The sequence below is a fragment of the Bombina bombina genome, chromosome 6 (assembly GCF_027579735.1).
Source record: "Bombina bombina isolate aBomBom1 chromosome 6, aBomBom1.pri, whole genome shotgun sequence".
Taxonomy (NCBI): Eukaryota; Metazoa; Chordata; class Amphibia; order Anura; family Bombinatoridae; genus Bombina; species Bombina bombina.
This window is the reverse complement of record NC_069504.1, coordinates 1,094,083,115-1,094,107,297: the sequence shown is the minus strand read 5'-3', so window position 1 is coordinate 1,094,107,297 and position 24,183 is coordinate 1,094,083,115. Positions and strand designations below refer to the sequence as shown.

The window sequence follows — 24,183 nt, the reverse complement described above, 5'->3', positions numbered from 1 at the left end:
ATAGTTAGAGGGGAGAGGTTTGGAGAGCTGTTGGGGAGGGATCAGGGAGGTTGGAGGGTAAGGGGGGAAAGCCTTATTTTTTTTTATTTTGGCAGACTGGGGGGGCAGTAGGGGGGTGAGGGAGGGTATAGAGCTGTTTGGGAGGGATCAGGTAGGGTTAAGGGGGTGGGAAGTGTAAGGTGGGAGGGTAATATCTACACTAAAGCTAAAATTAACCTTACAAGCTACCTAATTAACCCCTTCACTGGAATAATAGAAGTGTGGTGCAGAGCTGCAATTAGCGGCCTTCTAATTACCAAAAAGCAATGGCAAAGCCATATATGTCTGCAATTTCTGAACAAAGGGGATCCCAGAGAAGCTTTTATAACCATTTGTGTTATGACTGCACAAGTGGTATGTAAATAATTTCAGTGAGAAACCCAAAGTTTGTGGAAAAATTAACCTTTTTTTTTTTATTTGATCGCATTTGGCAAGGAAATGGTGGCATGAAATATATCAAAATGTGCTTAGATCAATACCTTTGGCTGTCTACTTAAAAAATATATATTGTTTTTTAGAGAGACAACATTCCAAACATTCGCAGATATATCAGCTAAACATCAATTACCCCAAAGGCAGTTCTATGCATATCTACAGGTGAGGAGTTATTTTACACATTTATGCCAACTATATGGTTATTACTGGGACCTAAACGAAATAGAATCAGGGATTCAAATATTTAAGGCTGGATTGCCTTCAATTGCATATTGGTATAAAGCCTTACTCTCAAAGTCAGGCCAAAAATATATAGATATACGTAGGGATTGCTTATCCAAACATTTTACCAACATACAATCTCTAGATATTCTGAGAGGTATAAGAGATGGCTACAGTAATAATCAGCTGGAGAGAAGCTCAATTGAAACTAATAAACCCCTGATAGAATCAACAAGTGGACTCATAGTAACCAACAGTGTAAGTGTTTCAAATGCAATGCAGCGAAAGCTGACCTCCTACATTGCTTATGGGCCTGTCCCAAAATTAGACTCTACTGGAGAAAGATTAACTTTTGGCTGAACAAATCTCTCAGAAATAAAATTGAACTAACATCTTTTTGTTATTTTCTGAACAAACTCAAGCGGGCGAGCAACAATTTATAAATAGGGCTATATTAGCAGCACGCAATCTAACACTTAGGCCCCTGATATTCCTGGTGTAACTCAATTCATTACTATTATGACTCTACAAATGCCGACTGAGTTACAGGATAAGAAACTTCTCTCTGAGAAACATCTTAGACGTTATTTTATGAAATGGTTAAGAGTAATATTAACATGACCTTTGACATAACAGTTACAATTTATTTCGTCAATACAAAATTCTGCCTCATTTATACTATTGATTATGGAGGATTTCCTCCCTCAGCAATAGATGACGAGTAGTTCTCGCAATGGTGAGTAAGAATATTTATCTTGGATAGACCTTAAGGAAGGGGAGGGTTTCCTCCCTCTTTTTTTTATTCTTACTTTTTCTTCTTTTCTCTTTAGTTTTTAGAATAAAAGAAAATACCCAAATTACTGGAATATTGGAATACCATACCGGCATAAAGATGCCCAATATGGAATTTGTTATTGTTAAGATAAACAGAAGATTCTGTTATGTATTATTTCTTCTTTGTCCAAGTGCTGTTTCGTTTATTTTTTCGTTGACTTGGATTATAAATAAAGATTTAAAAAAAATTATATATATATATAGTTTTGACAGGTAAATAAAATAACCAAGGCTCTATTACTGTTTAAATGAAGTGATGGCAAAAATGCTAAAAATGATCCGGTATTTTGGACACGTTTTTATCTGAAAGTCCCTGCAGTGAAGGTTTTTTTTAGTTTTTTTTTTTATTGGCGTCAAGAAATTGTTTTTTTTTTTTGTGGTGGTCATAGATGTCGCAATTTATTTGAGATCATGTCAACAAGCACTGCATTTAGCTGGTGTGCGTTTTCTCCATTTTCATCTTGCCAATCTGAGACTGGGAGCTAGGAGAAGCCATAATAGTAAGTAGCTCGTAAAGGGACATCAAACCCAATTTTTTTCTATCAGGATTTAGATAGAGAATGCGATTTTAAACCAATTTCAAATGTACTTCTATTATCTATTTTGCTTCCTACTCTTAGTATCTTTTGTTGAAGAAACAACATGAGGCATACATGTGTAGCCACCAATCAGCAGCTTCTGAGTCTATCCATTATATGCTTTTCAACAAAGGATACCAAGAGAATGAAACAAATTAGATGATAGAAATAATGTGGAAAGTTGTTTAAAATTGCATGCTTTCTCTGAAAGACCAAAGAAACAAAAAGGGTTTCATGTCCCTTTAAAGCAAGAAATAACCAAGCATTAATCAGTTATTGTGAGGTTATACAATTTGGTCTTCTTATCTTGTCGTGACTATGTCGTCTATGACACCTTACAGGTCACGTGTGAAAAGTTTGCTTAAGAAATAGGTAGACATGATAATACATTTGAACCTTTGTGTCGAGTTGAGCTTCATAGTTATCAATCTTCTATCATTGTTCGCAACGGATTTGACGCAAAAACAAATTTGTGGAGATTTTTTAGAATATTCATGCATGACTTGATTACGCTAGCCACGAGCTACAGCAAGACAATGTGATTGTCGTGCCCTATAAGATCAATCACAAAGCTTATTAAATGACATCCACAGAATTTAATAGTGAATTTTGTAGAAAAAAAAATTAAATAAACCTTTCTAAAGGATTGAGATCAGCCGTCTTGTTTGATACCTTGTTTGCTGCAATAGTTTTTAGCAGCCAAACTCCCCTTACCACTTGCCTTATTTGTAGGACCAATTTGCACTTAATACTAGAGTAGATAAAGCTAATATAAGCAAAGCTTCCATTGTTTTAGTTCTATATCAGATTTTCTTTTCTGGATGGGGAGGTTAGAAAATGTATGGGCTGTAGACCACAAGATTTTGTGGATGAGACTGGGGCAGGAATGGGTGGGGCCTGTGAGGAGGTGGGGCAGTTCCTTAAAACCAGGATGCTTATAAACTGTGGGCAGGAAGCGGGTTCAAACTCCAAACACCTGACAATTCAACAGGATCCAGGAAGGTGGGAGGTTTGGAGATAGAACATGATTCGGCTTGTGAAGTCTGCAGTGTTTACTTCCGTATCTCTGGAATTGGAAAGCCAACAAATCTCAGATTTAAGTTACAGGAAAATAGGGCAAAATAAATAGTAAAAGTATATTGCCATTATTTTTTACTAAGCATAATTACCATTAATATTATAGTCAACTCCCGCTACAAAATGAAAAAAAAAATAACATTACATTGACTGTGATGCAACTTAAAGGGACATGATACTCCAAAATGTTCTGTGTTCTAACTGAAAGAAAATGTTTAAAAATGTATTATACAGCTTTGTTTGATGAAATAAATATGTTCCTGGGCCAAATAAACCATTTTATTTTGGAGTTGTCCCTATTAGTCAGTGAACAATGGAGTCCTGAGAGAAAAACTGTAGAGAAAGAGAAGATAATTGTTTAGAGACATAAAGAAAAGAAGTATTACAGGTGTCACCTTGTATTTTAAACTATATTACTTATTTGTATTGATTGTACTCAAAAGAAATAAGAAGCAAAGAAAGCTGCAACAGGACTTTGTTGATTGTATTGCCACCTGTAATACCCTTGCTGGGTTTTTCAACAATTTGCTTCTGCTGCTAAATCAACCTTATTTTATCCAGTCGCATTGGCGACCGCCAAGTTTATTCTTTCTGTGAGCCAAAGCTTTTATCACTGTAAATTCAGTCACTGCTAGTGACCACAAAGACTACACCTTTAATTGGGAGCTGATGCTGTGTTTTTACCTAATCAGTATATTCCCTTAGTTGCTACTAGCAACCGCCAAGCTTACAGCAAACAAGAGCCAAAGTTGCCACCTGCAACTGTAAAGATTTAAAGTCACTACTCGTGACCGCAAAGACCATATCGTAAGTCACTATCCGTGACCGCAAAGACCTTATCTTGAGTCACTACTTGTGAACGCAAAGACCATCTCGCAAGTCACCATCTGTGACCGCAAAGACCTTATCTTAAGTCACTATTTGTGACCGCCAAGACCATCTTGCAAGTCACCATCCGTGACCGCAAAGATTACATCCTCAACTTCCCCCAGGACTCCTTGTCTCGACACGGAATAGGGGAACAAAGACATAAATTCTGCAAAGATACCTTCTACATCAAGTTACAAAATTGTAACATATCAGGCTCTTGATAAAAACATTGAAGATCATTTGCTACATTACAGCATAACTCCGGTTGCTAGGATCGCAACCGTGACGTAGGAGGGGTCACATGATAATCCCTTAAAATCCCGCCTCCTACTAACGGACCGGTAACGCCGACCCGCGACACGAGCGGTTAGGTCGGTCCTCTTAGAGTACACAGCTCTCCTCTCACCACTGGACATATATTACAAATTTGCAAGGTACCATTGATATATTGTTGGATATAATTGATAACCTTTTAGCACTTTTTGTATGCATTAGTACTAGTGTTTATTTCATGTTATAAGGGAGACGTCCCTTTTTTTTCTTATGTATTATTTTAGACCTTTTATTAAATTCTGTTTAAACCAAGAAGTGTCTTCTAGTCTATAAATATATACACACAAAAATCGTTTTTAGTATATGAACTCTGGTACATATTAAACACATAGGAATTTTAACCCTTAACCAGTTATTGTGTATTAACTATATTATTAAACATCCCAGTTCTATGAGAATTATTATTTTGGGCATATGAACTACGTTTTTATATTTAGGACCTAATTATTCATCTGTCCAACTTTATATATTATTTTAACCTCTTGTGTATACTGTCCTATATCGAATACATAACCAATACATATAAATAGCACTTAGCCCCATCTTTATACTAGATATCCTTATATCTCCACCTTAGTATTACTTATCCTAATAAGAATTTTCACCGTAAATATTTTTCACCCGTGCTTTTAGCGCTAGACTCTATTTACACTAATGAAAATATCCCCCACACCATTACACCACCACCATCAGCCTGAACCGTTGATACAAGGCAGGATGGATCCATGCTTTCATGTTGTTTATGCCAAATTCTGACACTACCATCTGAATGTTGCAGCTGAAATTGAGACAACGTTTTTCCAGTATACTATTGTCCCATTTTGGTGAGCCTGTGTGAATTGTAGCCTCAGTTTCCGGTTCTCAGCTGACAGGAGAGGCACCCGGTGTGGTCTACTGCTGCTGTAGCCCATCTGCTTCAAGGTTCAATGTGTTGTGCTTTCAGAGATGGTATTCTGCATTCCTTGGTTGTAACGAGTGAATATTTGAGTTACAGTTGCCTTTCTATCATCTTTTACCAGTCTGCCCATTCTCCTCTGACTACTGACATCATCAAGGTATTTTTGTCCACACAACTGCCGCTCACTTGATATTTTCTCTTTTTTGGACCCTTCTCTGTAAACTCTAGAGATGCTTGTGCATGAAAATCCCAGTAGATCAGCAGTTTTTTAAATACTCAGACGAGCCACCTGGCACCAACAACCATGCCACGTTCAAAGTCACTTAAATCCCCTTTCTTGAGAGAGAGAGAGAGAGAGAGAGAGAGAGAGAGATCAGACTGACCTGGCATACTGGGTGTGAGGGGGCGTGGTCGCGGGCGGGATCGGGTGTGACGCGGGAGGGGCTCGTGGGGCCAGGCATGACGCAGGCAGGGCGTGCGGACGTGAGAGAGCTCAAAAGAGGGGGATAGAGAGAGGGCAAGAGGGGGGATAGAGAGAGCAAAAGAGAGGAAGAGAGAAGGCAAAAGAGAGGGGAAAGGGGAGAGCAAAAGAAAAGGGAGAGAGAGCAAAAGAGGGGAGATAGAGAGAGCAAAAGAGAGAGAGAGAGAGAGAGAGACAGCAAAAGAGAGGGGGGATAGAGAGAGCAAAATAGAGGGGTAGAGAGAGAGAGAGAGCAAAAGAGGGGGGGAGAGAGAGAGCAAATGAGGGGGGATAGAGAGTGCAAATGAGAGGAGAGAGAGAGAGAGAGAGAGAGAGAGAGAGCAAAAGAGGGGGGATAGACAGAGCAAAAGAGAGGGAGAGAGACAATAAAAGAGAGGAGGGAGAGAGCAAAAGAGAGGAGGGGAGAGAGCAAAAGAGGGGGGGATAGAGAAAGCAAAAGAGAGGGAGAGAGACAGCAAAAGAGAGGGGGAGAGAGAGCAAAAGAGAGGGGGGAGAGAGAGCAAAAGAGAGGGGGAGAGAGAGAGAGCAAAAGAAAGGGGGGAGAGAGCAAAAGAGGGGGAGAGCGCAAAAGAGAGGAGGGAGAACACAAACAAGAGGGAAAGAGAGAGAGCAAAAGATAGAGGAGAGAGAGAGCAAAAGAGAGGGGAGAGAGCAAAAGAGAGGGGGAGAAAGGGGAGAGAGAGCAAAAGAGGGGGGAGAGAGAGCAAAAGAGAGGGGAGAGAGAGCAAAAGTGAGGGGGAAGAGCGCAAAAGAGAGGGGGAGAGTGCAAAAGAGAGGGGGAGAGAGACCATGCAAAAGAGAGGGGGAGAAAAGAGTGGGGGAGAGCACAAAAGAGAGGGGAGAGAGAGAGCAAAAGAGAGGGGGAGAGAGACAACAAAAGAGAGGGAGAGAGAGACAGCAAATGTGAAGGGGAGAGAGAGCAAAAGAAAGGGGAGAGATAGAGCAAAAGAGGGGGGATTGATAGAGCAAAAGAGGTGGGATTGATAGAGCAAAAGAGGGGGGATTGAGAGAGCAAAAGAGGGGGGAGAGAGAGAGAGAAAAAGAGAGGGGGAGAGAGAGAGCGTAAAAGAGGGGGTAGAGAGAGCAAAAGAGAGAGGGGAGAGAGAGAGCAAATGAGAGGGGGAGAGAGCAAAAGAGGGGGGAGAGAGAGCAAAAGAGGGGGGATAGAGTGAGCAAAAGAGGGGGAGAGAGCAAAAGAGAGGGAGCGAGACATCAAAAGTGAGGGGGAGAGAGAGCAAAAGAGAGGGGGAGAGAGAGCACAAAAGAGAGGGAGGAAACGAGAGGGGGAGAGAGAGAGCAAAAGAGAGAGGGGAGAGAGAGAGCATAAAAGAAGGGGGTAGAGAGAGCAAAAGAGAGAGGGGAGAGACAGCAAAAGAGAGGGGGAGAGAGAGCAAAAGAGAGGGAGGGAGAGAGAGCAAAAGAGAGGGGGAGAGAGAGAGCAAAAGAAAGGGGGAGAGAGCAAAAGAGGGGGAGAGCGCAAAAGAGAGGAGGGAGAACACAAACAAGAGGGAAAGAGAGAGAGCAAAAGAGGCAGGAGAGAGAGAGCAAAAGAGGAGGCGAGAGAGAACAAAAAAGAGGGGGGAGAGAGCGAGAGCAAAAGAGAGGGGAGAGAGCAAAAGAGAGGGGGAGAAAGGGGAGAGAGAGCAAAAGAGGGGGGAGAGAGAGCAAAAGAGAGGGGAGAGAGAGCAAAAGAGAGGGGGAGAGTGCAAAAGAGAGGGGGAGAGAGACCATGCAAAAGAGAGGGGGAGAAAAGAGTGGGGGAGAGCACAAAAGAGAGGGGAGAGAGAGAGCAAAAGAGAGGGGGAGAGAGACAACAAAAGAGAGGGAGAGAGAGACAGCAAATGTGAAGGGGAGAGAGAGCAAAAGAAAGGGGAGAGATAGAGCAAAAGAGGGGGGATTGATAGAGCAAAAGAGGTGGGATTGATAGAGCAAAAGAGGGGGGATTGAGAGAGCAAAAGAGGGGGGAGAGAGAGAGAAAAAGAGAGGGGGAGAGAGAGAGCGTAAAAGAAGGGGTAGAGAGAGCAAAAGAAAAGGGAGAGAGAGCAAAAGAGGGGAGATAGAGAGAGCAAAAGAGAGAGAGAGAGAGACAGCAAAAGAGAGGGGGGATAGAGAGAGCAAAATAGAGGGGTAGAGAGAGAGAGAGAGCAAAAGAGGGGGGGAGAGAGAGAGCAAATGAGGGGGAATAGAGAGTGCAAATGAGAGGAGATAGAGAGAAAGAGAGAGAGAGAGAGAGAGAGAGAGAGAGAGAGAGAGAGAGAGCAAAAGAGGGGGGATAGAGAGAGCAAAAGAGAGGGAGAGAGACAATAAAAGAGAGGGGGAGAGAGCAAAAGAGGGGGGAGAGAGAGCAAAAGAGGGGAGATAGAGTGATCAAAAGAGGGGGAGAGAGCAAAAGAGAGGGAGCGAGACATCAAAAGTGAGGGGGAGAGAGAGCAAAAGAGAGGGGGAGAGAGAGCACAAAAGAGAGGGAGGAAACGAGAGGGGGAGAGAGAGAGCAAAAGAGAGAGGGGAGAGAGAGCATAAAAGAAGGGGGTAGAGAGAGCAAAAGAGAGAGGGGAGAGACAGCAAAAGAGAGGGGGAGAGAGAGCAAAAGAGAGGGAGGGAGAGAGAGCAAAAGAGAGGGGGAGAGAGAGAGCAAAAGAAAGGGGGAGAGAGCAAAAGAGGGGGAGAGCGCAAAAGAGAGGAGGGAGAACACAAACAAGAGGGAAAGAGAGAGAGCAAAAGAGGCAGGAGAGAGAGAGCAAAAGAGGAGGAGAGAGAGAACAAAAAAGAGGGGGGAGAGAGCAAAAGATAGAGGAGAGAGAGAGAGCAAAAGAGAGGGGAGAGAGCAAAAGAGAGGGGGAGAAAGGGGAGAGAGAGCAAAAGAGGGGGGAGAGAGAGCAAAAAAGAGGGGAGAGAGAGCAAAAGAGAGGGGGAGAGAGACCATGCAAAAGAGAGGGGGAGAAAAGAGTGGGGGAGAGCACAAAAGAGAGGGGAGAGAGAGAGCAAAAGAGAGGGGGAGAGAGACAACAAAAGAGAGGGAGAGAGAGACAGCAAATGTGAAGGGGAGAGAGAGCAAAAGAAAGGGGAGAGATAGAGCAAAAGAGGGGGGATTGATAGAGCAAAAGAGGTGGGATTGATAGAGCAAAAGAGGGGGGATTGAGAGAGCAAAAGAGGGGGGAGAGAGAGAGAAAAAGAGAGGGGGAGAGAGAGAGCGTAAAAGAGGGGGTAGAGAGAGCAAAAGAAAAGGGAGAGAGAGCAAAAGAGGGGAGATAGAGAGAGCAAAAGAGAGAGAGAGAGAGAGAGAGAGAGAGAGACAGCAAAAGAGAGGGGGGATAGAGAGAGCAAAATAGAGGGGTAAGAGAGAGAGAGAGAGCAAAAGAGGGGGGGAGAGAGAGAGCAAATGAGGGGGAATAGAGAGTGCAAATGAGAGGATAGAGAGAGAGAGAGAGAGAGAGAGAGAGAGAGAGAGCAAAAGAGGGGGGATAGAGAGAGCAAAAGAGAGGGAGAGAGACAATAAAAGAGAGGAGGGGAGAGAGCAAAAGAGAGGAGGGGAGAGAGCAAAAGAGGGGGGGATAGAGAAAGCAAAAGAGAGGGAGAGAGACAGCAAAAGAGAGGGGGAGAGAGAGCAAAAGAGAGGGGGGGGGAGAGAGAGCAAAAGAGAGGGGGAGAGAGAGAGCAAAAGAAAGGGGGGAGAGAGCAAAAGAGGGGGAGAGCACAAAAGAGAGGAGGGAGAACACAAACAAGAGGGAAAGAGAGAGAGCAAAAGAGGGAGGAGAGAGAGAGCAAAAGAGGAGGAGAGAGAGAACAAAAAAGAGGGGGGAGAGAGCAAAAGATAGAGGAGAGAGAGAGCAAAAGAGAGGGGAGAGAGCAAAAGAGAGGGAGAGAAAGGGGAGAGAGAGCAAAAGAGGGGGGAGAGAGAGCAAAAGAGAGGGGAGAAAGAGCAAAAGTGAGGGGGAAGAGCGCAAAAGAGAGGGGGAGAGTGCAAAAGAGAGGGGGAGAGAGACCATGCAAAAGAGAGGGGGAGAAAAGAGTGGGGGAGAGCACAAAAGAGAGGGGAGAGAGAGAGCAAAAGAGAGGGGGAGAGAGACAACAAAAGAGAGGGAGAGAGAGACAGCAAATGTGAAGGGGAGAGAGAGCAAAAGAAAGGGGAGAGATAGAGCAAAAGAGGGGGGATTGATAGAGCAAAAGAGGTGGGATTGATAGAGCAAAAGAGGGGGGATTGAGAGATCAAAATAGGGGGGAGAGAGAGAGAGAAAAAGAGAGGGGGAGAGAGAGAGCGTAAAAGAGGGGGTAGAGAGAGCAAAAGAAAAGGGAGAGAGAGCAAAAGAGGGGAGATAGAGAGAGCAAAAGAGAGAGAGAGAGACAGCAAAAGAGGGGGGAGAGAGAGCAAAAGAGGGGGGATAGAGTGAGCAAAAGAGGGGGAGAGAGCAAAAGAGAGGGAGAGAGACATCAAAAGTGAGGGGGAGAGAGAGCAAAAGAGAGGGGGAGAGAGAGCACAAAAGAGAGGGAGGAAACGAGAGGGGGAGAGAGAGAGCAAAAGAGAGAGGGGAGAGAGAGAGCATAAAAGAAGGGGGTAGAGAGAGCAACAGAGAGAGGGGAGAGACAGCAAAAGAGAGGGGGAGAGAGAGCAAAAGAAAGAGAGGGAGAGAGAGCAAAAGAGAGGGGGAGAGAGAGAGAGCAAAAGAAAGGGGGAGAGAGCAAAAGAGGGGGAGAGCGCAAAAGAGAGGAGGGAGAACACAAACAAGAGGGAAAGAGAGAGAGCAAAAGAGGGAGGAGAGAGAGAGCAAAAGAGGAGGAGAGAGAGAACAAAAAAGAGGGGGGAGAGAGCAAAAGATAGAGGAGAGAGAGAGCAAAAGAGAGGGGAGAGAGCAAAAGAGAGGGGGAGAAAGGGGGAGAGAGAGCAAAAGAGGGGGGAGAGAGAGCAAAAGAGAGGGGAGAGAGAGCAAAAGAGAGGGGGAGAGTGCAAAAGAGAGGGGGAGAGAGACCATGCAAAAGAGAGGGGGAGAAAAGAGTGGGGGAGAGCACAAAAGAGAGGGGAGAGAGAGAGCAAAAGAGAGGGGGAGAGAGACAACAAAAGAGAGGGAGAGAGAGACAGCAAATGTGAAGGGGAGAGAGAGCAAAAGAAAGGGGAGAGATAGAGCAAAAGAGGGGGGATTGATAGAGCAAAAGAGGTGGGATTGATAGAGCAAAAGAGGGGGGGAGAGAGAGAGCAAATGAGGGGGGATAGAGAGTGCAAATGAGAGGAGAGAGAGAGAGAGAGAGAGAGAGAGAGAGAGCAAAAGAGGGGGGATAGAGAGAGCAAAAGAGAGGGAGAGAGACAATAAAAGAGAGGAGGGAGAGAGCAAAAGAGAGGAGGGGAGAGAGCAAAAGAGAGGGGGGGTAGAGAAAGCAAAAGAGAGGGAGAGAGACAGCAAAAGAGAGGGGGAGAGAGAGCAAAAGAGAGGGGGAGAGAGAGCAAAAGAGAGGGAGGGAGGGAGAGAGAGCAAAAGAGAGGGGGAGAGAGAGAGAGCAAAAGAAAGGGGGAGAGAGCAAAAGAGGGGGAGAGCGCAAAAGAGAGGAGGGAGAACACAAACAAGAGGGAAAGAGAGAGAGCAAAAGAGGGAGGAGAGAGAGAGCAAAAGAGGAGAGAGAGAACAAAAAAGAGGGGGGAGAGAGCAAAAGATAGAGGAGAGAGAGAGCAAAAGAGAGGGGAGAGAGCAAAAGAGAGGGAGAGAAAGGGGAGAGAGAGCAAAAGAGGGGGGAGAGAGAACAAAAGAGAGGGGAGAGAGAGCAAAAGAGAGGGGGAGAGTGCAAAAGAGAGGGGGAGAGAGACCATGCAAAAGAGAGGGGGGAGAAAAGAGTGGGGGAGAGCACAAAAGAGAGGGGAGGGAGAGAGCAAAAGAGAGGGGGAGAGAGACAACAAAAGAGAGGGAGAGAGAGACAGCAAATGTGAAGGGGAGAGAGAGCAAAAGAAAGGGGAGAGATAGAGCAAAAGAGGGGGGATTGATAGAGCAAAAGAGGTGGGATTGATAGAGCAAAAGAGGGGGGATTGAGAGAGCAAAAGAGGGGGGAGAGAGAGAGAGAAAAAGAGAGGGGGAGAGAGAGAGCGTAAAAGAGGGGGTAGAGAGAGCAAAAGAAAAGGGAGAGAGAGCAAAAGAGGGGAGATAGAGAGAGCAAAAGAGAGAGAGAGAGAGAGAGAGAGAGAGAGAGAGAGAGCAAAAGAGAGGGGGGATAGAGAGAGCAAAATAGAGGGGTAGAGAGAGAGAGAGAGCAAAAGAGGGGGGGGAGAGAGAGAGCAAATGAGGGGGGATAGAGAGTGCAAATGAGAGGAGAGAGAGAGAGAGCAAAAGAGGGGGGATAGAGAGAGCAAAAGAGAGGGAGAGAGACAATAAAAGAGAGGAGGGAGAGAGCAAAAGAGAGGAGGGGAGAGAGCAAAAGAGGGGGGATAGAGAAAGCAAAAGAGAGGGAGAGAGACAGCAAAAGAGAGGGGGAGAGAGAGCAAAAGAGAGGGGGAGGAGAGAGCAAAAGAGAGGGGGAGAGAGAGAGAGCAAAAGAAAGGGGGGAGAGAGCAAAAGAGGGGGAGAGCGCAAAAGAGAGGAGGGAGAACACAAACAAGAGGGAAAGAGAGAGAGCAAAAGAGGGAGGAGAGAGAGAGCAAAAGAGGAGGAGAGAGAGAACAAAAAGAGGGGGGAGAGAGCAAAAGATAGAGGAGAGAGAGAGCAAAAGAGAGGGGAGAGAGCAAAAGAGAGGGGGAGAAAGGGGAGAGAGAGCAAAAGAGGGGGGAGAGAGATCAAAAGAGAGGGGAGAGAGAGCAAAAGTGAGGGGGAAGAGCGCAAAAGAGAGGGGGAGAGTTCAAAAGAGAGGGGGAGAGAGACCATGCAAAAGAGAGGGGGAGAAAAGAGTGGGGGAGAGCACAAAAGAGAGGGGAGAGAGAGAGCAAAAGAGAGGGGGAGAGAGACAACAAAAGAGAGGGAGAGAGAGACAGCAAATGTGAAGGGTAGAGAGAGCAAAAGAAAGGGGAGAGATAGAGCAAAAGAGGGGGGATTGATAGAGCAAAAGAGGTGGGATTGATAGAGCAAAAGAGGGGGGATTGAGAGAGTAAAAGAGGGGGGAGAGAGAGAGAGAAAAAGAGAGGGGGAGAGAGAGAGCGTAAAAGAGGGGGTAGAGAGAGCAAAAGAGAGAGGGGAGAGAGAGAGCAAAAGAGGGGGGATAGAGTGAGCAAAAGAGGGGGAGAGAGCAAAAGAGAGGGAGAGAGACATCCAAAGTGAGGGGGAGAGAGAGCAAAAGAGAGGGGGAGAGAGAGCACAAAAGAGAGGGAGGAAATGAGAGGGGGAGAGAGAGAGCAAAAGAGAGAGGGGAGAGAGAGAGCATAAAAGAAGGGGGTAGAGAGAGCAAAAGAGAGAGGGAGAGACAGCAAAAGAGAGGGGGAGAGAGAGCAAAAGAAAGGGAGGGAGAGAGAGCAAAAGAGAGGGGGAGAGAGAGAGAGCAAAAGAAAGGGGGAGAGAGCAAAAGAGGGGGAGAGCGCAAAAGAGAGGAGGGAGAACACAAACAAGAGGGAAAGAGAGAGAGCAAAAGAGGGAGGAGGGAGAGAGCAAAAGAGGAGGAGAGATAGAACAAAAAAGAGGGGGAGAGAGCAAAAGATAGAGGAGAGAGAGAGAGAGCAAAAGAGAGGGGAGAGAGCAAAAGAGAGGGGGAGAAAGGGGAGAGAGAGCAAAAGAGGGGGGAGAGAGAGCAAAAGAGAGGGGTGAGAGAGCAAAAGAGAGGGGGAGAGTGCAAAAGAGAGGGGGAGAGAGACCATGCAAAAGAGAGGGGGAGAAAAGAGTGGGGGAGAGCACAAAAGAGAGGGGAGAGAGAGAGCAAAAGAGAGGGGGAGAGAGACAACAAAAGAGAGGGAGAGAGAGACAGCAAATGTGAAGGGGAGAGAGAGCAAAAGAAAGGGGAGAGATAGAGCAAAAGAGGGGGGATTGATAGAGCAAAAGAGGTGGGATTGATAGAGCAAAAGAGGGGGGATGGAGAGAGACAGAGAAAAAGAGAGGGGGAGAGAGAGAGTGTAAAAGAGGGGGTAGAGAGAGCAAAAGAAAAGGGAGAGAGAGCAAAAGAGGGGAGATAGAGAGAGCAAAAGAGAGAGAGAGAGAGACAGCAAAAGAGAGGGGGATAGAGAGAGCAAAATAGAGGGGTAGAGAGAGAGAGAGAGCAAAAGAGGGGGGGAGAGAGAGAGCAAATGAGGGGGGATAGAGAGTGCAAATGAGAGGAGAGAGAGAGAGAGAGAGAGAGAGAGAGAGAAGAGAGAGAGAGCAAAAGAGGGGGGATGGAGAGAGCAAAAGTGAGGGAGAGAGACAATAAAAGAGAGGAGGGAGAGAGCAAAAGAGAGGAGGGGAGAGAGCAAAAGAGGGGGGGATAGAGAAAGCAAAAGAGAGGGAGAGAGACAGCAAAAGAGAGGGGGAGAGAGAGCAAAAGAGAGGGGGGAGAGAGAGCAAAAGAGAGGGGGGAGAGAGAGCAAAAGAAAGGGGGGAGAGAGCAAAAGAGGGGGAGAGCGCAAAAGAGAGGAGGGAGAACACAAACAAGAGGGAAAGAGAGAGAGCAAAAGAGGGAGGAGAGAGAGAGCAAAAGAGGAGGAGAGAGAGAACAAAAAAGAGGGGGGAGAGAGATATAATCGATATGCCAGGTCAACATGATCCTGTTTCTTTTCCAAACTCGAACATATGATAGTACCCCTCAGCCCTCCTGAGACGGGGCTGCAAGTCACTAACAGAAAAAAAAAAAAAAAAAACAAATTGAGGGTCCGATAGTCCCTAGACTCAGATAGATAGGAGCAGAGCTTCTGACATTAGCTATGTTATTTATGTATAAGAAGTTGCTTTGTTTTATTGTTCCTTACATATCTATATTGATATTACACTATGCTGTGAATCTATGTCGGATGCACTGTCTTTGATTTATGTTTACCTTTTTCCCTCAATAAAAAACTTTGATTAAAAAAAAAAAAAATACTGAAAATTGAAAAAAAAAAAAAAAAAAAAAGAGGGGGGAGAGAGCAAAAGATAGAGGAGAGAGAGAGCAAAAGAGAGGGGAGAGAGCAAAAGAGAGGGGGAGAAAGGGGAGAGAGAGCAAAAGAGGGGGGGAGAGAGAGCAAAAGAGAGGGGAGAGAGAGCAAAAGTGAGGGGGAAGAGCGCAAAAGAGAGGGGGAGAGTGCAAAAGAGAGGGGGGAGAGAGACCATGCAAAAGAGAGGGGGAGAAAAGAGTGGGGGAGAGCACAAAAGAGAGGGGAGAGAGAGAGCAAAAGAGAGGGGGAGAGAGACAACAAAAGAGAGGGAGAGAGAGACAGCAAATGTGAAGGGGAGAGAGAGCAAAAGAAAGGGGAGAGATAGAGCAAAAGAGGGGGGATTGATAGAGCAAAAGAGGTGGGATTGATAGAGCAAAAGAGGGGGGATTGAGAGAGCAAAAGAGGGGGGAGAGAGAGAGAGCAAAAGAGAGGGAGAGAGAGAGAGCGTAAAAGAGGGGGGTAGAGAGAGCAAAAGAGAGAGGGGAGAGAGAGCAAATGAGAGGGGAGAGACAGAGCAAATGAGAGGGGGAGAGAGCAAAAGAGGGGGGAGAGAGAGCAAAAGAGGGGGGATAGAGTGAGCAAAAGAGGGGGAGAGAGCAAAAGAGAGGGAGAGAGACATCAAAAGTGAGGGGGAGAGAGAGCAAAAGAGAGGGGGAGAGAGAGCACAAAAGAGAGGGAGGAAACAAGAGGGGGAGAGAGAGAGCAAAAGAGAGAGGGGAGAGAGAGAGCATAAAAGAAGGGGGTAGAGAGAGCAAAAGAGAGAGGGGAGAGACAGCAAAAGAGAGGGGGAGAGAGAGCAAAAGAGAGGGAGGGAGAGAGAGCAAAAGAGAGGGGGAGAGTGAGAGAGCAAAAGAAAGGGGGAGAGAGCAAAAGAGGGGGAGAGCACAAAAGAGAGGAGGGAGAACACAAACAAGAGGGAAAGAGAGAGAGCAAAAGAGGGAGGAGAGAGAGAGCAAAAGAGGAGGAGAGAGAGAACAAAAAAGAGGGGGGAGAGAGAGCAAAAGATAGAGGAGAGAGAGAGAGCAAAAGAGAGGGGAGAGAGCAAAAGAGAGGGGGAGAAAGGGGATAGAGAGCAAAAGAGGGGGGAGAGAGAGCAAAAGAGAGGGGAGAGAGAGCAAAAGTGAGGGGGAAGAGCGCAAAAGAGAGGGGGAGAGTGCAAAAGAGAGGGGGAGAGAGAGCATGCAAAAGAGAGGGGGAGAAAAGAGTGGGGGAGAGCACAAAAGAGAGGGAAGAGAGAGAGCAAAAGAGAGGGGGAGAGAGACAACAAAAGAGAGGGAGAGAGAGACAGTAAATGTGAAGGGGAGAGAGAGCAAAAGAAAAGTGAGAGATAGAGCAAAAGAGGGGGGATTGATAGAGCAAAAGAGGGGGGATTGATAGAGCAAAAGAGGGGGAGAGAGCAAAAGAGAGGGAGAGAGACATCAAAAGTGAGGGGGAGAGAGAGCAAAAGAGAGGGGGAGAGAGAGCACAAAAGAGAGGGAGGAAACGAGAGGGGGAGAGAGAGAGCAAAAGAGAGAGGGGAGAGAGAGAGCATAAAAGAAGGGGGTAGAGAGAGCAAAAGAGAGAGGGGAGAGACAGCAAAAGAGAGGGGGAGAGAGAGCAAAAGAGAGGGAGGGAGAGAGAGCAAAAGAGAGGGGGAGAGAGAGAGAGCAAAAGAAAGGGGGAGAGAGCAAAAGAGGGGGAGAGCGCAAAAGAGAGGAGGGAGAACACAAACAAGAGGGAAAGAGAGAGAGCAAAAGAGGCAGGAGAGAGAGAGCAAAAGAGGAGGAGAGAGAGAACAAAAAAGAGGGGGGAGAGAGAAAAAGATAGAGGAGAGAGAGAGAGCAAAAGAGAGGGGAGAGAGCAAAAGAGAGGGGGAGAAAGGGGAGAGAGAGCAAAAGAGGGGGGAGAGAGAGCAAAAGAGAGGGGAGAGAGAGCAAAAGTGAGGGGGAAGAGCGCAAAAGAGAGGGGGAGAGTGCAAAAGAGAGGGGGAGAGAGACCATGCAAAAGAGAGGGGGAGAAAAGAGTGGGGGAGAGCACAAAAGAGAGGGGAGAGAGAGAGCAAAAGAGAGGGGGAGAGAGACAACAAAAGAGAGGGAGAGAGAGACAGCAAATGTGAAGGGGAGAGAGAGCAAAAGAAAGGGGAGAGATAGAGCAAAAGAGGGGGGATTGATAGAGCAAAAGAGGTGGGATTGATAGAGCAAAAGAGGGGGGATTGAGAGAGCAAAAGAGGGGGGAGAGAGAGAGAGCAAAAGAGAGGGAGAGAGAGAGAGCGTAAAAGAGGGGGGTAGAGAGAGCAAAAGAGAGAGGGGAGAGAGAGCAAATGAGAGGGGGGAGAGAGCAAAAGAAAGGGAGAGAGACAGCAAAAGTGAGGGGGAGACAGAGCAAAAGAGAGGGGGAGAGAGAGAGCACAAAGGAGAGGGAGGAAATGAGAGGGGGAGAGAGAGAGCAAAAGAGAGGGGGAGAGAGAGCAAAAGAGAGGGGGGAGAGAGAGCAAAATAGAGAGAGGGGGAGAGAGAGAGCAGAAGAAAGTGGTAGAGAGAGAGCAAAAAAGAGGGGGAGAGAGCAAAAGAGAGAGGGGATAGAGAGAGAGAGAGAGAGAGAGAGAGAGAGCAAGGGGTGGAACAGCTGTACTGCAAGAAATGGCCCATGTACACAGGCTTTAGGACTAGTATATTATATTTCAATAACATGCATTGAAATTAGCAATTCTTCATGTGCACTAACTAAGTTAGACCTAAATCATGAACCCTGATGCGCATTACAAATAGTACATACATACAATACAATAGTACATATGGCCAAACTGGTGGCAAGTGGCATCTTGGCAGCTGCACGCTTGACTTTTCTCAGTTCATGGGCAGTTATTTTGCGCCTTGGTTTTTCCACACGCTTCTTGCAACCCTGTTGACTATTTTGAATGAAACGCTTGATTGTTCGATTATCACGCTTCAGAAGCTTTGCAATTTTAAGAGTGCTGCATCCCTCTGCAAGATATCTCACTATTTTTGACTTTTCTGAGCCTGTCAAGTCCTTCTTTTGACCCATTTTGCCAAAGGAAATGAAGTTGCATAATAATTATGCATACCTGATATAGGGTGTTGATGTCATTAGACCACACCCCTTCTCATTACAGAGATGCACATCACCTAATATGCTTAATTGGTAGTAGGCTTTCGAGCCTATACAGCTTGGAGTAAGACAACATGCATAAAGAGGATGATGTGGTCAAAATACTCATTTGCCTAATAATTCTGCACTCCCTGTATACCATATGTCTTTGAGACCTTATAACTTTTATATTAATTTTTTAAAACTATTTTTTATCAGTGCTTATATGAGTGTAACTGTACTTTTAAGTGTATTTATGTTTTGTTTAATGCAACTTTTTTTAACCCCTACCCTTTACACTTGAGCTGACACGTTTACTATTCATGTGCAAAAAAGCAATAAAAACCCGATATCACCTGTGCCCAACAGTAGTTGCGTAATATAGCCCTATATGTGGTTTCAGGAGATGCCACTGATTAATTTCCAAATTTTGACTCAAAATGTATTACACAAATAATATTATAACAAAATAAGATAATTCTAATGGTTTGAGAAAAAAAAAATTGTCTTTTTGAGCCCAATGTTATATAGGTCCAGTTCTTGAGGACCCGTTACAGGTTGAAAGATTATACGTTTACTGGCTCATTCCTGGGATTTGGTAATATTTCAGTCCCCCAGAGTTTTTAAAGTGGTCGTTAACCAAAATGAAATGTTAAAAGCTTTATGAAATACATTGGTATGTAAATAATGAATTCAAATAATTATTGCATTCATATAATTATTATAATAAAGAATGTATTATTTTTATCTTACACCAAGCATTGTGTCATGTCCCTGAGGCACTTCACTGAAAATAATTAATAAAATGTGTAAAGCATCTATAATTTTTGGCAACAATAAAAGTATTATTTGGGTTTCTTTCTTGTGCAAAATAATTTTAAAAATAAATGCAGGATATTTTAGAAAAAAAACAAGCTATAAAGTTATGTCCCTCAGTCACACCAACCATTCTCCGCCCATAATAATTAAAACTCCACCCATATGTAACATCATTGCCCGGAAGTTACATCATTCAGCTTGTGTACAGTGTGGTTCAGAAGAAGGTAAGCAATATCATACTTTTTATTAATATATTAGAGGCATATCATAGACAGGGAGGGTATTGTCAAGCTATACCACTCAACCCCATCACATAAAATTAAGATGGAAAATTATCACTTTTACATTTTTTTATTTTAATTAATAAATACATAAAATAAAGTTATTTCATTACTGCCATGTAGTCTTCCTTTCTTACACCTCATGAGGAGCAGCGGCCATTTTGAGCAAAAAAAAACAACCCTGTTACATTCAACCCCGCCACGTATGCCATTGTTTTGGGGGTTTTAAACTTGTTCACTTTGGGGCCTCACACAAGCAGGCTACTCGACATACTGGGGTAATGCATGTAGGACAACAGGAGCCCATATGCTTCACCGCAGTCTCCCCTTCCAGACACAAAGACCCTCCTACTATATGGAAATATCTTGATCCAGTGCTAGACTACCTTCAGGCTACTCATCCACAAGTTTCTCTCCTGCATTTTTTTAGTGATGCACACAATATAAACAGAAAGGAAACATTCTGCTTTTTACTACAGAAATCCATAAACGTGGATTTAAAGCTGGCACATGGAACTATTTTAAATCAAGCCATGGGAAAGGGGCCCCTGATGGTGTAGGAGGAGCAATAAAGAGAGCAGCAGACAGGTTGTTGGCTAAAGGTCATGACATCCAAGATGCAAAGCAGTTGTATGAACTCTTCAGACAAACACTTCAGTGGAACTGTTTTTTGTGGAAGGTGCTGATGTTGAATGTGCAGTAGAGATGATGCACAAGCCTATAAAAGCAGTGCCCTCTTCAATGAGAATACACCAGGTAATCACCCTTGCTCCAGGTGAGCTGATATGTCGTGATGTAAGCTGCTTTTGTTTACCAAAGAAAGACCTAACCTGTACATGTTTTAACACACAGCACTTCAGTTTTGGTCAGAACATCCCAATGCCTACACAACCAGCAGACACAACCCATGGAAGTGGAGAAATAGGGAAATCCAGATGTTCTTGGACAGTGGTGCATACTGAGATATGATGATGACCTGTACCCAGGCATCATCCTTTACACAGACGAAACAAGTGTTCAAGTCAAGTGTGTGCATTGTACTGGAACAAATAGATTTTCTTGGCCTTCTCATGATGATATCCACTGGTACCAATTTGATGAAGTCCTTGAGATGATTCCAGCTCTGCAGCATGTGACATCTCACCATATAGAGGTTCTGAAAGGGATTTGGGCCAGACTGCCAAGATAAAAGCCTGAACCAAAGAATTGCACACACCTGGTAGCTCAGTAATGTAGTGCTCATGTCAAGAAATATGGATTAGATATAGTGTTATACAGTTATTATTATTATCAGGTATTTGTAGAGCGCTAACATGTTCCGCATCGCTATGAACATAGGTGGTATATAAAAAACAATTACAGGGATCAAATGGGTAGAGGGTCCTGCCGAGAGTTGCACTGTTGTAGTCGGCTCTTATGAAGGTGGACTACAAACAGCTGGGCTCATAGGCTTACATGCTATGGGGTTTAAGGGATAGCAGTGGAGATAGGATAGGATAGTTATTCTTTCAGTTTATCAAATTGTGAATAAAGTAACCATTTTAAAATCTTTGTATTATTAAGTCATGTTTGTGTTAACGTGGCACTTTTATGTGTTGCAGTTTTGTTCCTGCAAAAAGGGAACTTTCAGTGAATTTACTTACGCCTATTGAGTAAAGGGTTCTGTTCAGTAATGTGTGTGGTAACATTGTTTTTTTTTGTTTTTCAATTATTTGAAAGTTATCAAGACCAGACCCTAATGTCTGTGTTTTAAATACTCTATGCAGTTTGGTTAATAAAGTTGATATTAATTAAAATATAACTAATGTCATTATTACATGGTTGCCTAAAATGGAATACTGTGTTTTGGTTGAGTATTGGGGGAAATGTCATAATAATTAAAATTGAAGGTGATGTGTCCATTCAACCCTGTTACACTGCTCAACCCTGTCACACTATTCTCAGCCCCGTCACATTAAAAAATGTTGGGTAAAAAATAGGGAAGGGAATTAAAAAAGAAAGCAATTATTGCTGAATACCACCTGACATGTTAAGGGCTAGCACAATAAAGTTGTGATTTTAGTTAAACATCTAAGTTGATAAAAAATAAGGAGACCACAGGCACCCAATTTGTTTCTTTGAAACTTTCATACATACAAATGTGAAGATTATCATAAATGTTACATATGTAAGTATTAATTTGTTATGAGGGACACATGAGCAGTAGGTAGATGCTTGTTTTATTATAAGCTTTGTGTAAAATCCTTTTTTAAACCAATACCATTTTGTCCATTACTGGGCTGAGAATAAAAGTTGTCCAGATCTGAAAAAAAATGAAAAAAAATAATAAAATGGCTTTTTTGCCTGAGGTAGGAAAATATGATTTGTTAGAAGTTTGATTTGTGCCTAATTATGTGGGATAGTTAGATAATTAATCAAATGTAGTTAAAAAAAAAAAAATCCATGTTGAAATATTACCGAATACCAGGAATGATCCTACTACTGTACACATTTAATTTGTCTCTGGATCACATTTTCCCCCACATTTAGGACTTTTAGTGTATAACACACACAAACACACATAAAAACATGCACACACACATAAACACACATAAAAACACACACACACATGCACACACACATAAACACACATAAAAACACACACACATGCACACACACATAAACACACATAAACACACATAAAAACACACACACACATGCACACACACATAAACACACATAAAAACACACACACATGCACACACACATAAACACACATAAACACACATAAAAACACACACACACATGCACACACACATATACACACATAATAACACACACACATACACACACACTCATGCACACATAATAACACATACACACACACTCATGCACACATAATAACACACACACATACACACACGCAAAAATACAAACACGCGCAAATACACACACATAAACACACACACATACATAAATACATACATACATCACACACATAAATACACACACATACATACACACACACATGTACACACATATACACACACACATATACACACAAACACACACACACACACATATATATATATATATATATATTCCATTATATATATTCCATTAGCCATAATTTGATTTGTTCTGTTTATATTCCTGAGTGAATGTAATAAATGTACACATGAGATGATGACATTGGAGGACAGTTCCATTGTTGCCGTGGGATCTTGGCAGCTGTGGGATTTTGCAGGCGTGAGATTCCTGTGGTTACAATGTAGTCAGAGACTTTGTCGCCACGATACTAAAAGTAGCACACCTCCAAACATTGCTAACATATCTAATGACACACTTTTAAAATGAGTCTAATACTGGAATAGAACTGGAAGTTTATTTATGAATTATATATAGTATATTATCAGATAGTATGACACACCATTTTGTGTCTCGCTGCTCCAAAACACAATATGGCTTAAAATTCTCACATTATAAAACTGGGGTCAAATTTGAAAACAGGTAAGTCTCTCTTTCTGTGGAGAGGTCTGCACGGGGGTCCAGTATCCATTTTTCATTTACTTCCAAAGCAGTATTTTGTGGAAAAGATGATCACAATAGTGCAGTGAGTATCAAAAGTAGACACAAAATGGAAAATACTCACAGGGAATCAGATTCTAATGATCAAAGGAGTTATTCCAATATTTAGAAACACAAGGCTCAAAAGATTTATTTAAGGATCATGTAGTTCAACAGCTCTGTTAAGAAGTGTTTTTATTCTGCTCTTGAAAAAGATGAATATATCTTTCAAACACAGTGAGCTACATGATCAAGAAAGCAAGAATTTTAATCTTCATGCTGGAAAGGGGTGCTTTCCTTTGTCCTAAAAAAGTGTGCCTCTGCGCATTACTGTACATTGGTTGCACATCACCAGCCAACCAAGAGACAATACTGGAGAAACTCAGTAAAGGGAATTTTTGTATGCAGAAGAGCTGTTTGTGTCCCTTTAGGATGGTTTCACCAGTGTTTATAGATGTCTATTATTTATTTTGTGTGTTTACTGGAAGAAACAGTCACTATTTTTTTTTTAAATTAGTTATTAAGATTCCAGTTAAAAATGCACATGAAGCATCTTCCAAGTCTGTAATGGGGGAGGGGTGCTTGTATCTTAACCATTTCACTGCCATATTGGGCTGCAGGTTTAAAATCCTTTTCACTGAGAAAAAAAACATTAAAAGAAAAATGAACACTATTGCTTTTACGTGTGAAGTTTATGTGGTTATTTCCCACCATATGTGACTTTTTTTTACATTAAAAGAAATATTTATATAAATATTTACATCTATAACTGTAAAAACACCGAAATTATATTATATGATATAGATTGTATGATCTAATTGCATATATCAAAGAAGAAGACAATAGTACAACTATGCTTGTTCCTAGGGCTGCAGGCTTTATGTGTGTGCATAAATATATATATATATATATATATATATATATATATATATATATATATATATGTAGGTCCGAAACGTCGCTTTTTACTGGTTGCTAAACATCAAATAAAGATTTTTCACCTTTAAAAGAAGATTGTATACTGTGGTGCTGTTACCTTGTTTTCTACATGGACTGTAAATGCTGGAGTTTGGCTGATACTCCTTGGTAACATGCACACAGGTGGGAAAGAAATCTTACTAAAAACCTACTCACTTACTTCTTTTATATATATATATATATATATATATATATATATATATATATATATATATATATATATGTGTGTGTGTGTATATATTAATAAATTAATATATAAATTAATATTTATTAATAAAAGTCGGTACTCATTGATTTTTGATTGATATATTCTGCTCAATAACTTCAAAAAGCAAAGGGTAAAGATTATTTACAATGTCTGATGTATTTTGCAGCCCGCTATTGGGAAAACTAGAGTATTTACATGATGATTACAAATATTACCTGTTATGAGTTGGCAGAGGTAGGGGTACTCAGTACCAGTGAGTACCCCTACAAAAAAGCCATGTGTATATATATATATATATATATATATATAGTATATGTGTGTGTGTGTAAATAGATAGATAGATAGAAAGATAGATATACAGTATATATATATATGTGTGTGTGTGTATATATATATATATATATATATATATATATATATGTGTGTGTGTGTATATATATATATATATATATATATATATATATATATATATATATATATATAATATTAAAGTGGA

General features: G+C 42.8%; 1 protein-coding gene across 1 annotated transcript in view; it reads left to right on the top strand.

The window, feature by feature from the left end:
• WNT7B (Wnt family member 7B) overlaps positions 1-24,183 on the top strand; it is a 246,008-nt gene that overhangs the window by 13,083 nt on the left and 208,742 nt on the right. The window lies entirely within an intron of this gene.